This window comes from Salvelinus fontinalis, chromosome 11 (assembly GCF_029448725.1).
Source record: "Salvelinus fontinalis isolate EN_2023a chromosome 11, ASM2944872v1, whole genome shotgun sequence".
In the NCBI taxonomy this organism is placed as follows: domain Eukaryota; kingdom Metazoa; phylum Chordata; class Actinopteri; order Salmoniformes; family Salmonidae; genus Salvelinus; species Salvelinus fontinalis.
Window position 1 is genome coordinate 28163583 of NC_074675.1, and position 13942 is coordinate 28177524.

Here is a 13942-nt window from a genome sequence, read left to right on the forward strand (position 1 = left end):
CTCGCCATTATATCATACTTCCGGGGTCAGTCCCCTAATTATTATGAATGAATTTGACGATTATATATTACATTCTTGAAAATGCAGTGGTTTAAGATATATATTTATCAAATGATATTCGTGATTGTGGCTGAATTTACTCCTGCCAGATGCCTTTTAATAAAATGTTGCGCTGACGAAGATTGCTCGGCATTTTTGCCCTTTTAAGGCCATTCAAAAAGCTAACAAACGTTAGAAAACTACAGGGCTACTTCCTTGAAAATGTTGTGGCACTTTCGTTGCACCTTGACACAACCATTGGAACAAAGTGTTGTTGTGTCGTAAACTCCATGTACAGTTGGATGAGATCACAGATGGCCAGAGGTCAACTGTCAGGGTCAAATACACCACAAGTCTCTGTTGTGCAATTGGTTAGCGCGTTAGACTGTTAAGCTAAAGGTTGGTGGTTTGAGCCGACCCAGGGATGAGAGTTTTCAGTTTGTAGTGCTCCATGAAGCGACATCCTGGACTTGAATTGAGATTCCCTGTGACTTTGGCTGGCTGAGGGTCAATTCCACCACAAGCTTCTGTAGCGCAATCTGTTACCGCGTGGACTGTCAATCTAAAGGGTGGTGCTTTGACACCATCCAGGGATGACATTTTTCAGAATGTAGCGATGTGAACAGACCCTTCCTGACTTGTAGTGATCTTCCATGCGACTTGTACCTGCTGAGTGTCAATGCAATTGTAGGTCTCTGTGGCGCAATTGGTTAGCGCGTTAGACTGTTAATCTAAAGGTTGGTGGTTCGAGCCCACCCAGGGACGCTAGCTTTACATTTCTGCTGTTGTGGAAACACCGTCCTAGACTTACAGTAGGCTAGTTTTTGACCTGCTGTGCCTCCTGTTATCTTATGTGATTGGTGTGTTGTTGAACGTGAAAGATGACAATTTGCTATACCTACTGGTAAAATGGCTGTCAATGTTCTGTAATATTCTGTTACTCAATAGCTTGATCATTCTGTGGTCTCCAAGGAACATATCATTTATTAATATTAATCCGGCTAGTATTCCAATGTAAAATATGTCAATCTGGCATGAAAAACTTTAGCATTTATATTTATCTCGCTTGAAGGACAATGTTGGTCCAGTGTGTGTGTGTGTGATTGTGTGTATATGTGTGCCTGTATGCCATGAAAGTGACTCGCCATTATATCATACTTCCGGGGTCAGTCCCCTAATTATTATGAATGAATTTGACGATTATATATTACATTCTTGAAAATGCAGTGGTTTAAGATATATATTTATCAAATGATATTCGTGATTGTGGCTGAATTTACTCCTGCCAGATGCCTTTTAATAAAATGTTGCGCTGACGAAGATTGCTCGGCATTTTTGCCCTTTTAAGGCCATTCAAAAAGCTAACAAACGTTAGAAAACTACAGGGCTACTTCCTTGAAAATGTTGTGGCACTTTCGTTGCACCTTGACACAACCATTGGAACAAAGTGTTGTTGTGTCGTAAACTCCATGTACAGTTGGATGAGATCACGGATGGCCAGAGGTCAACTGTCAGGGTCAAATACACCACAAGTCTCTGTTGTGCAATTGGTTAGCGCGTTAGACTGTTAAGCTAAAGGTTGGTGGTTTGAGCCGACCCAGGGATGAGAGTTTTCAGTTTGTAGTGCTCCATGAAGCGACATCCTGGACTTGAATTGAGATTCCCTGTGACTTTGGCTGGCTGAGGGTCAATTCCACCACAAGCTTCTGTAGCGCAATCTGTTACCGCGTGGACTGTCAATCTAAAGGGTGGTGCTTTGACACCATCCAGGGATGACATTTTTCAGAATGTAGCGATGTGAACAGACCCTTCCTGACTTGTAGTGATCTTCCATGCGACTTGCACCTGCTGAGGGTCAATGTAATTGTAGGTCTCTGTGGCGCAATTGGTTAGCGCGTTAGACTGTTAATCTAAAGGTTGGTGGTTCGAGCCCACCCAGGGACGCTAGCTTTACATTTCTGCTGTTGTGGAAACAACGTCCTGGACTTACAGTAGGCTAGTTTTTGACCTGCTGTGCCTCCTGTTATCTTATGTGATTGGTGTGTTGTTGAACGTGAAAGATGACAATTTGCTATACCTACTGGTAAAATGGCTGTCAATGTTCTGTAATCTTCTGTTACTCAATAGCTTGATCATTCTGTGGTCTCCAAGGAACATATCATTTATTAATATTAATCCGGCTAGTATTCCAATGTAAAATATGTCAATCTGGCATGAAAAACTTTAGCATTTATATTTATCTCGCTTGAAGGACAATGTTGGTCCAGTGTGTGTGTGTGTGATTGTGTGTATATGTGTGCCTGTATGCCATGAAAGTGACTCGCCATTATATCATACTTCCGGGGTCAGTCCCCTAATTATTATGAATGAATTTGACGATTATATATTACATTCTTGAAAATGCAGTGGTTTAAGATATATATTTATCAAATGATATTCGTGATTGTGGCTGAATTTACTCCTGCCAGATGCCTTTTAATAAAATGTTGCGCTGACGAAGATTGCTCGGCATTTTTGCCCTTTTAAGGCCATTCAAAAAGCTAACAAACGTTAGAAAACTACAGGGCTACTTCCTTGAAAATGTTGTGGCACTTTCGTTGCACCTTGACACAACCATTGGAACAAAGTGTTGTTGTGTCGTAAACTCCATGTACAGTTGGATGAGATCACGGATGGCCAGAGGTCAACTGTCAGGGTCAAATACACCACAAGTCTCTGTTGTGCAATTGGTTAGCGCGTTAGACTGTTAAGCTAAAAATTGGTGGTTTGAGCCGACCCAGGGATGAGAGTTTTCAGTTTGTAGTGCTCCATGAAGCGACATCCTGGACTTGAATTGAGATTCCCTGTGACTTTGGCTGGCTGAGGGTCAATTCCACCACAAGCTTCTGTAGCGCAATCTGTTACCGCGTGGACTGTCAATCTAAAGGGTGGTGCTTTGACACCATCCAGGGATGACATTTTTCAGAATGTAGCGATGTGAACAGACCCTTCCTGACTTGTAGTGATCTTCCATGCGACTTGCACCTGCTGAGGGTCAATGTAATTGTAGGTCTCTGTGGCGCAATTGGTTAGCGCGTTAGACTGTTAATCTAAAGGTTGGTGGTTCGAGCCCACCCAGGGACGCTAGCTTTACATTTCTGCTGTTGTGGAAACACCGTCCTGGACTTACAGTAGGCTAGTTTTTGACCTGCTGTGCCTCCTGTTATCTTATGTGATTGGTGTGTTGTTGAACGTGAAAGATGACAATTTGCTATACCTACTGGTAAAATGGCTGTCAATGTTCTGTAATCTTCTGTTACTCAATAGCTTGATCATTCTGTGGTCTCCAAGGAACATATCATTTATTAATATTAATCCGGCTAGTATTCCAATGTAAAATATGTCAATCTGGCATGAAAAACTTTAGCATTTATATTTATCTCGCTTGAAGGACAATGTTGGTCCAGTGTGTGTGTGTGTGATTGTGTGTATATGTGTGCCTGTATGCCATGAAAGTGACTCGCCATTATATCATACTTCCGGGGTCAGTCCCCTAATTATTATGAATGAATTTGACGATTATATATTACATTCTTGAAAATGCAGTGGTTTAAGATATATATTTATCAAATGATATTCGTGATTGTGGCTGAATTTACTCCTGCCAGATGCCTTTTAATAAAATGTTGCGCTGACGAAGATTGCTCGGCATTTTTGCCCTTTTAAGGCCATTCAAAAAGCTAACAAACGTTAGAAAACTACAGGGCTACTTCCTTGAAAATGTTGTGGCACTTTCGTTGCACCTTGACACAACCGTTGGAACAAAGTGTTGTTGTGTCGTAAACTCCATGTACAGTTGGATGAGATCACGGATGGCCAGAGGTCAACTGTCAGGGTCAAATACACCACAAGTCTCTGTTGTGCAATTGGTTAGCGCGTTAGACTGTTAAGCTAAAGGTTGGTGGTTTGAGCCGACCCAGGGATGAGAGTTTTCAGTTTGTAGTGCTCCATGAAGCGACATCCTGGACTTGAATTGAGATTCCCTGTGACTTTGGCTGGCTGAGGGTCAATTCCACCACAAGCTTCTGTAGCGCAATCTGTTACCGCGTGGACTGTCAATCTAAAGGGTGGTGCTTTGACACCATCCAGGGATGACATTTTTCAGAATGTAGCGATGTGAACAGACCCTTCCTGACTTGTAGTGATCTTCCATGCGACTTGCACCTGCTGAGGGTCAATGTAATTGTAGGTCTCTGTGGCGCAATTGGTTAGCGCGTTAGACTGTTAATCTAAAGGTTGGTGGTTCGAGCCCACCCAGGGACGCTAGCTTTACATTTCTGCTGTTGTGGAAACAACGTCCTGGACTTACAGTAGGCTAGTTTTTGACCTGCTGTGCCTCCTGTTATCTTATGTGATTGGTGTGTTGTTGAACGTGAAAGATGACAATTTGCTATACCTACTGGTAAAATGGCTGTCAATGTTCTGTAATCTTCTGTTACTCAATAGCTTGATAATTCTGTGGTCTCCAAGGAACATATCATTTATTAATATTAATCCGGCTAGTATTCCAATGTAAAATATGTCAATCTGGCATGAAAAACTTTAGCATTTATATTTATCTCGCTTGAAGGACAATGTTGGTCCAGTGTGTGTGTGTGTGATTGTGTGTATATGTGTGCCTGTATGCCATGAAAGTGACTCGCCATTATATCATACTTCCGGGGTCAGTCCCCTAATTATTATGAATGAATTTGACGATTATATATTACATTCTTGAAAATGCAGTGGTTTAAGATATATATTTATCAAATGATATTCGTGATTGTGGCTGAATTTACTCCTGCCAGATGCCTTTTAATAAAATGTTGCGCTGACGAAGATTGCTCGGCATTTTTGCCCTTTTAAGGCCATTCAAAAAGCTAACAAACGTTAGAAAACTACAGGGCTACTTCCTTGAAAATGTTGTGGCACTTTCGTTGCACCTTGACACAACCATTGGAACAAAGTGTTGTTGTGTCGTAAACTCCATGTACAGTTGGATGAGATCACAGATGGCCAGAGGTCAACTGTCAGGGTCAAATACACCACAAGTCTCTGTTGTGCAATTGGTTAGCGCGTTAGACTGTTAAGCTAAAGGTTGGTGGTTTGAGCCGACCCAGGGATGAAAGTTTTCAGTTTGTAGTGCTCCATGAAGCGACATCCTGGACTTGAATTGAGATTCCCTGTGACTTTGGCTGGCTGAGGGTCAATTCCACCACAAGCTTCTGTAGCGCAATCTGTTACCGCGTGGACTGTCAATCTAAAGGGTGGTGCTTTGACACCATCCAGGGATGACATTTTTCAGAATGTAGCGATGTGAACAGACCCTTCCTGACTTGTAGTGATCTTCCATGCGACTTGCACCTGCTGAGGGTCAATGAAATTGTAGTTCTCTGTGGCGCAATTGGTTAGCGCGTTAGACTGTTAATCTAAAGGTTGGTGGTTCGAGCCCACCCAGGGACGCTCGCTTTACATTTCTGCTGTTGTGGAAACACCGTCCTGTACTTACAGTAGGCTAGTTTTTGACCTGCTGTGCCTCCTGTTATCTTATGTGATTGGTGTGTTGTTGAACGTGAAAGATGACAATTTGCTATACCTACTGGTAAAATGGCTGTCAATGTTCTGTAATCTTCTGTTACTCAATAGCTTGATCATTCTGTGGTCTCCAAGGAACATATCATTTATTAATATTAATCCGGCTAGTATTCCAATGTAAAATATGTCAATCTGGCATGAAAAACTTTAGCATTTATATTTATCTCGCTTGAAGGACAATGTTGGTCCAGTGTGTGTGTGTGTGATTGTGTGTATATGTGTGCCTGTATGCCATGAAAGTGACTCGCCATTATATCATACTTCCGGGGTCAGTCCCCTAATTATTATGAATGAATTTGACGATTATATATTACATTCTTGAAAATGCAGTGGTTTAAGATATATATTTATCAAATGATATTCGTGATTGTGGCTGAATTTACTCCTGCCAGATGCCTTTTAATAAAATGTTGCGCTGACGAAGATTGCTAGGCATTTTTGCCCTTTTAAGGCCATTCAAAAAGCTAACAAACGTTAGAAAACTACAGGGCTACTTCCTTGAAAATGTTGTGGCACTTTCGTTGCACCTTGACACAACCATTGGAACAAAGTGTTGTTGTGTCGTAAACTCCATGTACAGTTGGATGAGATCACGGATGGCCAGAGGTCAACTGTCAGGGTCAAATACACCACAAGCTTCTGTAGCGCAATCTGTTACCGCGTGGACTGTCAATCTAAAGGGTGGTGCTTTGACACCATCCAGGGATGACATTTTTCAGAATGTAGCGATGTGAACAGACCCTTCCTGACTTGTAGTGATCTTCCATGCGACTTGCACCTGCTGAGGGTCAATGAAATTGTTGTTCTCTGTGGCGCAATTGGTTAGCGCGTTAGACTGTTAATCTAAAGGTTGGTGGTTCGAGCCCACCCAGGGACGCTAGCTTTACATTTCTGCTGTTGTGGAAACACCGTCCTGTACTTACAGTAGGCTAGTTTTTGACCTGCTGTGCCTCCTGTTATCTTATGTGATTGGTGTGTTGTTGAACGTGAAAGATGACAATTTGCTATACCTACTGGTAAAATGGCTGTCAATGTTCTGTAATCTTCTGTTACTCAATAGCTTGATCATTCTGTGGTCTCCAAGGAACATATCATTTATTAATATTAATCCGGCTAGTATTCCAATGTAAAATATGTCAATCTGGCATGAAAAACTTTAGCATTTATATTTATCTCGCTTGAAGGACAATGTTGGTCCAGTGTGTGTGTGTGTGATTGTGTGTATATGTGTGCCTGTATGCCATGAAAGTGACTCGCCATTATATCATACTTCCGGGGTCAGTCCCCTAATTATTATGAATGAATTTGACGATTATATATTACATTCTTGAAAATGCAGTGGTTTAAGATATATATTTATCAAATGATATTCGTGATTGTGGCTGAATTTACTCCTGCCAGCTGCCTTTTAATAAAATGTTGCGCTGACGAAGATTGCTCGGCATTTTTGCCCTTTTAAGGCCATTCAAAAAGCTAACAAACGTTAGAAAACTACAGGGCTACTTCCTTGAAAATGTTGTGGCACTTTCGTTGCACCTTGACACAACCATTGGAACAAAATGTTGTTGTGTCGTAAACTCCATGTACAGTTGGATGAGATCACGGATGGCCAGAGGTCAACTGTCAGGGTCAAATACACCACAAGTCTCTGTTGTGCAATTGGTTAGCGCGTTAGACTGTTAAGCTAAAAATTGGTGGTTTGAGCCGACCCAGGGATGAGAGTTTTCAGTTTGTAGTGCTTCATGAAGCGACATCCTGGACTTGAATTGAGATTCCCTGTGACTTTGGCTGGCTGAGGGTCAATTCCACCACAAGCTTCTGTAGCGCAATCTGTTACCGCGTGGACTGTCAATCTAAAGGGTGGTGCTTTGACACCATCCAGGGATGACATTTTTCAGAATGTAGCGATGTGAACAGACCCTTCCTGACTTGTAGTGATCTTCCATGCGACTTGCACCTGCTGAGGGTCAATGTAATTGTAGGTCTCTGTGGCGCAATTGGTTAGCGCGTTAGACTGTTAATCTAAAGGTTGGTGGTTCGAGCCCACCCAGGGACGCTAGCTTTACATTTCTGCTGTTGTGGAAACACCGTCCTGGACTTACAGTAAGCTAGTTTTTGACCTGCTGTGCCTCCTGTTATCTTATGTGATTGGTGTGTTGTTGAACGTGAAAGATGACAATTTGCTATACCTACTGGTAAAATGGCTGTCAATGTTCTGTAATCTTCTGTTACTCAATAGCTTGATTATTCTGTGGTCTCCAAGGAACATATCATTTATTAATATTAATCCGGCTAGCATTCCAATGTAAAATATGTCAATCTGGCATGAAAAACTTTAGCATTTATATTTATCTCGCTTGAAGGACAATGTTGGTCCAGTGTGTGTGTGTGTGATTGTGTGTATATGTGTGCCTGTATGCCATGAAAGTGACTCGCCATTATATCATACTTCCGGGGTCAGTCCCCTAATTATTATGAATGAATTTGACGATTATATATTACATTCTTGAAAATGCAGTGGTTTAAGATATATATTTATCAAATGATATTCGTGATTGTGGCTGAATTTACTCCTGCCAGATGCCTTTTAATAAAATGTTGCGCTGACGAAGATTGCTCGGCATTTTTGCCCTTTTAAGGCCATTCAAAAAGCTAACAAACGTTAGAAAACTACAGGGCTACTTCCTTGAAAATGTTGTGGCACTTTCGTTGCACCTTGACACAACCATTGGAACAAAGTGTTGTTGTGTCGTAAACTCCATGTACAGTTGGATGAGATCACGGATGGCCAGAGGTCAACTGTCAGGGTCAAATACACCACAAGTCTCTGTTGTGCAATTGGTTAGCGCGTTAGACTGTTAAGCTAAAGGTTGGTGGTTTGAGCCGACCCAGGGATGAGAGTTTTCAGTTTGTAGTGCTCCATGAAGCGACATCCTGGACTTGAATTGAGATTCCCTGTGACTTTGGCTGGCTGAGGGTCAATTCCACCACAAGCTTCTGTAGCGCAATCTGTTACCGCGTGGACTGTCAATCTAAAGGGTGGTGCTTTGACACCATCCAGGGATGACATTTTTCAGAATGTAGCGATGTGAACAGACCCTTCCTGACTTGTAGTGATCTTCCATGCGACTTGCACCTGCTGAGGGTCGATGTAATTGTAGGTCTCTGTGGCGCAATTGGTTAGCGCATTACACTGTTAATCTAAAGGTTGGTGGTTCGAGCCCACCCAGGGACGCTAGCTTTACATTTCTGCTGTTGTGGAAACACCGTCCTGGACTTACAGTAGGCTAGTTTTTGACCTCCTGTGCCTCCTGTTATCTTATGTGATTGGTGTGTTGTTGAACGTGAAAGATGACAATTTGCTATACCTACTGGTAAAATGGCTGTCAATGTTCTGTGATCTTCTGTTACTCAATATCTTGATCATTCTGTGGTCTCCAAGGAACATATCATTTATTAATATTAATCCGGCTAGTATTCCAATGTAAAATATGTCAATCTGGCATGGAAAACTTTAGCATTTATATTTATCTCGCTTGAAGGACAATGTTGGTCCAGTGTGTGTGTGTGATTGTGTGTATATGTGTGCCTGTATGCCATGAAAGTGACTCGCCATTATATCATACTTCCGGGGTCAGTCCCCTAATTATTATGAATGAATTTGAAGATTATATATTACATTCTTGAAAATGCAGTGGTTTAAGATATATATTTATCAAATGATATTCGTGATTGTGGCTGAATTTACTCCTGCCAGATGCCTTTTAATAAAATGTTGCGCTGACGAAGATTGCTCGGCATTTTTGCCCTTTTAAGGCCATTCAAAAAGCTAACAAACGTTAGAAAACTACAGGGCTACTTCCTTGAAAATGTTGTGGCACTTTCGTTGCACCTTGACACAACCATTGGAACAAAGTGTTGTTGTATCGTAACTCCATGTACAGTTGGATGAGATCACGGATGGCCAGAGGTCAACTGTCAGGGTCAAATACACCACAAGTCTCTGTTGTGCAATTGGTTAGCGCGTTAGACTGTTAACCTAAAGGTTGGTGGTTTGAGCCGACCCAGGGATGAGAGTTTTCAGTTTGTAGTGCTCCATGAAGCGACATCCAAGACTTGAATTGAGATTCCCTGTGACTTTGGCTGGCTGAGGGTCAATTCCACCACAAGCTTCTGTAGCGCAATCTGTTACCGCGTGGACTGTCAATCTAAAGGGTGGTGCTTTGACACCATCCAGGGATGACATTTTTCAGAATGTAGCGATGTGAACAGACCCTTCCTGACTTGTAGTGATCTTCCATGCGACTTGCACCTGCTGAGGGTCAATGTAATTGTAGGTCTCTGTGGCGCAATTGGTTAGCGCGTTAGACTGTTAATCTAAAGGTTGGTGGTTCGAGCCCACCCAGGGACGGTAGCTTTACATTTCTGCAGTTGTCGAAACAACGTCCTGGACTTACAGTAGGCTAGTTTTTGACCTGCTGTGCCTCCTGTTATCTTATGTGATTGGTGTGTTGTTGAACGTGAAAGATGACAATTTGCTATACCTACTGGTAAAATGGCTGTCAATGTTCTGTAATCTTCTGTTACTCAATAGCTTGATCATTCTGTGGTCTCCAAGGAACATATCATTTATTAATATTAATCCGGCTAGTATTCCAATGTAAAATATGTCAATCTGGCATGAAAAACTTTAGCATTTATATTTATCTCGCTTGAAGGACAATGTTGGTCCAGTGTGTGTGTGTGTGATTGTGTGTATATGTGTGCCTGTATGCCATGAAAGTGACTCGCCATTATATCATACTTCCGGGGTCAGTCCCCTAATTATTATGAATGAATTTGACGATTATATATTACATTCTTGAAAATGCAGTGGTTTAAGATATATATTTATCAAATGATATTCGTGATTGTGGCTGAATTTACTCCTGCCAGATGCCTTTTAATAAAATGTTGCGCTGACGAAGATTGCTCTGCATTTTTGCCCTTTTAAGGCCATTCAAAAAGCTAACAAACGTTAGAAAACTACAGGGCTACTTCCTTGAAAATGTTGTGGCACTTTCGTTGCACCTTGACACAACCATTGGAACAAAGTGTTGTTGTGTCGTAAACTCCATGTACAGTTGGATGAGATCACGGATGGCCAGAGGTCAACTGTCAGGGTCAAATACACCACAAGTCTCTGTTGTGCAATTGGTTAGCGCGTTAGACTGTTAAGCTAAAGGTTGGTGGTTTGAGCCGACCCAGGGATGAGAGTTTTCAGTTTGTAGTGCTCCATGAAGCGACATCCTGGACTTGAATTGAGATTCCCTGTGACTTTGGCTGGCTGAGGGTCAATTCCACCACAAGCTTCTGTAGCGCAATCTGTTACCGCGTGGACTGTCAATCTAAAGGGTGGTGCTTTGACACCATCCAGGGATGACATTTTTCAGAATGTAGCGATGTGAACAGACCCTTCCTGACTTGTAGTGATCTTCCATGCGACTTGCACCTGCTGAGGGTCAGTTTAATTGTAGGTCTCTGTGGCGCAGTTGGTTAGCGCGTTAGACTGTTAATCTAAAGGTTGGTGGTTCGAGCCCACCCAGGGACGCTAGCTTTACATTTCTGCTGTTGTGGAAACACCGTCCTGGACTTACAGTAGGCTAGTTTTTGACCTCCTGTGCCTCCTGTTATCTTATGTGATTGGTGTGTTGTTGAACGTGAAAGATGACAATTTGCTATACCTACTGGTAAAATGGCTGTCAATGTTCTGTGATCTTCTGTTACTCAATAGCTTGATCATTCTGTGGTCTCCAAGGAACATATCATTTATTAATATTAATCCGGCTAGTATTCCAATGTAAAATATGTCAATCTGGCATGGAAAACTTTAGCATTTATATTTATCTCGCTTGAAGGACAATGTTGGTCCAGTGTGTGTGTGTGTGTGATTGTGTGTATATGTGTGCCTGTATGCCATGAAAGTGACTCGCCATTATATCATACTTCCGGGGTCAGTCCCCTAATTATTATGAATGAATTTGAAGATTATATATTACATTCTTGAAAATGCAGTGGTTTAAGATATATATTTATCAAATGATATTCGTGATTGTGGCTGAATTTACTCCTGCCAGATGCCTTTTAATAAAATGTTGCGCTGACGAAGATTGCTCGGCATTTTTGCCCTTTTAAGGCCATTCAAAAAGCTAACAAACGTTAGAAAACTACAGGGCTACTTCCTTGAAAATGTTGTGGCACTTTCGTTGCACCTTGACACAACCATTGGAACAAAGTGTTGTTGTGTCGTAAACTCCATGTACAGTTGGATGAGATCACGGATGGCCAGAGGTCAACTGTCAGGGTCAAATACACCACAAGTCTCTGTTGTGCAATTGGTTAGCGCGTTAGACTGTTAAGCTAAAGGTTGGTGGTTTGAGCCGACCCAGGGATGAGAGTTTTCAGTTTGTAGTGCTCCATGAAGCGACATCCTGGACTTGAATTGAGATTCCCTGTGACTTTGGCTGGCTGAGGGTCAATTCCACCACAAGCTTCTGTAGCGCAATCTGTTACCGCGTGGACTGTCAATCTAAAGGGTGGTGCTTTGACACCATCCAGGGATGACATTTTTCAGAATGTAGCGATGTGAACAGACCCTTCCTGACTTGTAGTGATCTTCCATGCGACTTGCACCTGCTGAGGGTCGGTGTAATTGTAGGTCTCTGTGGCGCAATTGGTTAGTGCATTACACTGTTAATCTAAAGGTTGGTGGTTCGAGCCCACCCAGGGACGCTAGCTTTACATTTCTGCTGTTGTGGAAACACCGTCCTGGACTTACAGTAGGCTAGTTTTTGACCTCCTGTGCCTCCTGTTATCTTATGTGATTGGTGTGTTGTTGAACGTGAAAGATGACAATTTGCTATACCTACTGGTAAAATGGCTGTCAATGTTCTGTGATCTTCTGTTACTCAATAGCTTGATCATTCTGTGGTCTCCAAGGAACATATCATTTATTAATATTAATCCGGCTAGTATTCCAATGTAAAATATGTCAATCTGGCATGGAAAACTTTAGCATTTATATTTATCTCGCTTGAAGGACAATGTTGGTCCAGTGTGTGTGTGTGTGTGATTGTGTGTATATGTGTGCCTGTATGCCATGAAAGTGACTCGCCATTATATCATACTTCCGGGGTCAGTCCCCTAATTATTATGAATGAATTTGAAGATTATATATTACATTCTTGAAAATGCAGTGGTTTAAGATATATATTTATCAAATGATATTCGTGATTGTGGCTGAATTTACTCCTGCCAGATGCCTTTTAATAAAATGTTGCGCTGACGAAGATTGCTCGGCATTTTTGCCCTTTTAAGGCCATTCAAAAAGCTAACAAACGTTAGAAAACTACAGGGCTACTTCCTTGAAAATGTTGTGGCACTTTCGTTGCACCTTGACACAACCATTGGAACAAAGTGTTGTTGTGTCGTAAACTCCATGTACAGTTGGATGAGATCACGGATGGCCAGAGGTCAACTGTCAGGGTCAAATACACCACAAATCTCTGTTGTGCAATTGGTTAGCGCGTTAGACTGTTAACCTAAAGGTTGGTGGTTTGAGCCGACCCAGGGATGAGAGTTTTCAGTTTGTAGTGCTCCATGAAGCGACATCCAAGACTTGAATTGAGATTCCCTGTGACTTTGGCTGGCTGAGGGTCAATTCCACCACAAGCTTCTGTAGCGCAATCTGTTACCGCGTGGACTGTCAATCTAAAGGGTGGTGCTTTGACACCATCCAGGGATGACATTTTTCAGAATGTAGCGATGTGAACAGACCCTTCCTGACTTGTAGTGATCTTCCATGCGACTTGCACCTGCTGAGGGTCAATGTAATTGTAGGTCTCTGTGGCGCAATTGGTTAGCGCGTTAGACTGTTAATCTAAAGGTTGGTGGTTCGAGCCCACCCAGGGACGCTAGCTTTACATTTCTGCAGTTGTCGAAACAACGTCCTGGACTTACAGTAGGCTAGTTTTTGACCTGCTGTGCCTCCTGTTATCTTATGTGATTGGTGTGTTGTTGAACGTGAAAGATGACAATTTGCTATACCTACTGGTAAAATGGCTGTCAATGTTCTGTAATCTTCTGTTACTCAATAGCTTGATCATTCTGTGGTCTCCAAGGAACATATCATTTATTAATATTAATCCGGCTAGTATTCCAATGTAAAATATGTCAATCTGGCATGAAAAACTTTAGCATTTATATTTATCTCGCTTGAAGGACAATGTTGGTCCAGTGTGTGTGTGTGTGA

At 42.0% G+C, this 13942-nt stretch overlaps 12 non-coding genes across 12 annotated transcripts; all 12 read left to right on the forward strand.

The window, feature by feature from the left end:
* Positions 1 to 730: 730 nt before the first annotated feature.
* trnan-guu (transfer RNA asparagine (anticodon GUU)) lies at positions 731 to 804 on the forward strand. The gene has a single exon. It is a non-coding gene; the product is annotated as a tRNA-Asn (tRNA).
* Positions 805 to 1909: 1105 nt separating this feature from the next.
* trnan-guu (transfer RNA asparagine (anticodon GUU)) lies at positions 1910 to 1983 on the forward strand. The gene has a single exon. It is a non-coding gene; the product is annotated as a tRNA-Asn (tRNA).
* A 1105-nt stretch (positions 1984 to 3088) lies between these two features.
* On the forward strand, positions 3089 to 3162 carry trnan-guu (transfer RNA asparagine (anticodon GUU)). The gene has a single exon. It is a non-coding gene; the product is annotated as a tRNA-Asn (tRNA).
* A 1105-nt stretch (positions 3163 to 4267) lies between these two features.
* On the forward strand, positions 4268 to 4341 carry trnan-guu (transfer RNA asparagine (anticodon GUU)). Its single transcript has one exon. It is a non-coding gene; the product is annotated as a tRNA-Asn (tRNA).
* Positions 4342 to 5445: 1104 nt separating this feature from the next.
* Positions 5446 to 5520, forward strand: trnan-guu (transfer RNA asparagine (anticodon GUU)). The gene has a single exon. It is a non-coding gene; the product is annotated as a tRNA-Asn (tRNA).
* A 934-nt stretch (positions 5521 to 6454) lies between these two features.
* trnan-guu (transfer RNA asparagine (anticodon GUU)) lies at positions 6455 to 6529 on the forward strand. Its single transcript has one exon. It is a non-coding gene; the product is annotated as a tRNA-Asn (tRNA).
* A 1105-nt stretch (positions 6530 to 7634) lies between these two features.
* On the forward strand, positions 7635 to 7708 carry trnan-guu (transfer RNA asparagine (anticodon GUU)). The gene has a single exon. It is a non-coding gene; the product is annotated as a tRNA-Asn (tRNA).
* A 1105-nt stretch (positions 7709 to 8813) lies between these two features.
* trnan-guu (transfer RNA asparagine (anticodon GUU)) lies at positions 8814 to 8887 on the forward strand. The gene has a single exon. It is a non-coding gene; the product is annotated as a tRNA-Asn (tRNA).
* A 1102-nt stretch (positions 8888 to 9989) lies between these two features.
* Positions 9990 to 10063, forward strand: trnan-guu (transfer RNA asparagine (anticodon GUU)). The gene has a single exon. It is a non-coding gene; the product is annotated as a tRNA-Asn (tRNA).
* Positions 10064 to 11168: 1105 nt separating this feature from the next.
* Positions 11169 to 11242, forward strand: trnan-guu (transfer RNA asparagine (anticodon GUU)). The gene has a single exon. It is a non-coding gene; the product is annotated as a tRNA-Asn (tRNA).
* Positions 11243 to 12349: 1107 nt separating this feature from the next.
* On the forward strand, positions 12350 to 12423 carry trnan-guu (transfer RNA asparagine (anticodon GUU)). The gene has a single exon. It is a non-coding gene; the product is annotated as a tRNA-Asn (tRNA).
* A 1107-nt stretch (positions 12424 to 13530) lies between these two features.
* On the forward strand, positions 13531 to 13604 carry trnan-guu (transfer RNA asparagine (anticodon GUU)). The gene has a single exon. It is a non-coding gene; the product is annotated as a tRNA-Asn (tRNA).
* Positions 13605 to 13942: the final 338 nt, after the last annotated feature.